This window comes from Gavialis gangeticus, unplaced genomic scaffold (assembly GCF_001723915.1).
Source record: "Gavialis gangeticus isolate Ggan-Ray unplaced genomic scaffold, GavGan_comp1, whole genome shotgun sequence".
Taxonomy (NCBI): Eukaryota; Metazoa; Chordata; order Crocodylia; family Gavialidae; genus Gavialis; species Gavialis gangeticus.
In genome coordinates this window covers 8,938,717-8,939,685 of record NW_017728992.1, presented here as the reverse complement: position 1 = coordinate 8,939,685, position 969 = coordinate 8,938,717, and the positions used below count along the sequence as shown (strand labels likewise).

General features: G+C 47.9%; 1 long non-coding RNA gene across 1 annotated transcript in view; it reads left to right on the top strand.

The window, feature by feature from the left end:
• Positions 1-215: 215 nt before the first annotated feature.
• Positions 216-969, top strand: part of LOC109300125 — an 87,410-nt gene continuing 86,656 nt past the window's right edge. Inside the window, exon 1 of the long non-coding RNA XR_002098134.1 lies at positions 216-297. This is a non-coding gene — a long non-coding RNA (uncharacterized LOC109300125). The remainder of the gene's footprint in view (positions 298-969) is intronic.

Sequence of the window (969 nt, the reverse complement as noted above, 5' to 3'; positions counted from 1 at the left end):
TTTAAGACTCAGGTAAGCAACACACCAAAAACTCACTTTAACTTAACTGATTAAAGTGGCAAAGGTAATACACAAGCTACTTTGGCTGTGCTGTATGAGGTCTTAACACTTGAGAACTGGAGAATGACACAATTAATCATATGACTAATCCTTAACCCATTTTAGTTTACTTCCTAAGGGTACATGCAGATGCTCGCTGCACCTGGTCTACAATCACACTCAAGCCCCATGATCGTAGATCAGAATGGTGTGCGTCCATTCGATGGTCCCAGGAGCTGTGCTAGGAATCTGGTGTAAGTAAGCAGGGGTGCGGGGAGGGGCAGGGGAGATCAGGGGAGACTAGAAGTTCTGTGAGAGGCTTTGACAGGTCCATAGGGAGTTGGTGGGATGGACGGGGGGGGTGAGGAAGGTGGTCGGTGGAAGAGGGTTGTTCATCGGGAGGGATGTAGGGGGATAAAAATAGCTTGGTCACATTTGGGGCAGGAGAGGAACAACACAGCCTCAGGGGCAGGGGTGAGCAGCTGGGCTTTCCCAGCCCTGGGGCTACCTTCCAAATAGGTGGAGACTAACCTGTTCTCAGTCTAAGTTAATTCACCTTCTCATGCTGAACAAGCTTTAGTTAAAACACCCCTGCTGCCATTTTGAAATGTAGGTCACTGAATACTCTGTGGGTGTTTTAATTAGAGTGGCTTCTGAGAGCCTCCCCTCACCACCCTGGAGCATGTATATAGGCACACTTAGGGTGCATCTACACACCCAAAAGGAAGCATGGTGCAGTATGGTAGTTACTGCACTGTGTGCAAATTGCATGTGTAGGTTTTGCTACTATGTCACCATAGTGGCATGCTATACTAGGGGAGCACGCCATTATGGCAACGTATCAGGTGATCATGTGTATAACACTGTGATCCCTGCATCTAGCACGTTGTTATGTCACCATAGGGTGATGTGTAGATGTGCCCTTAGTTT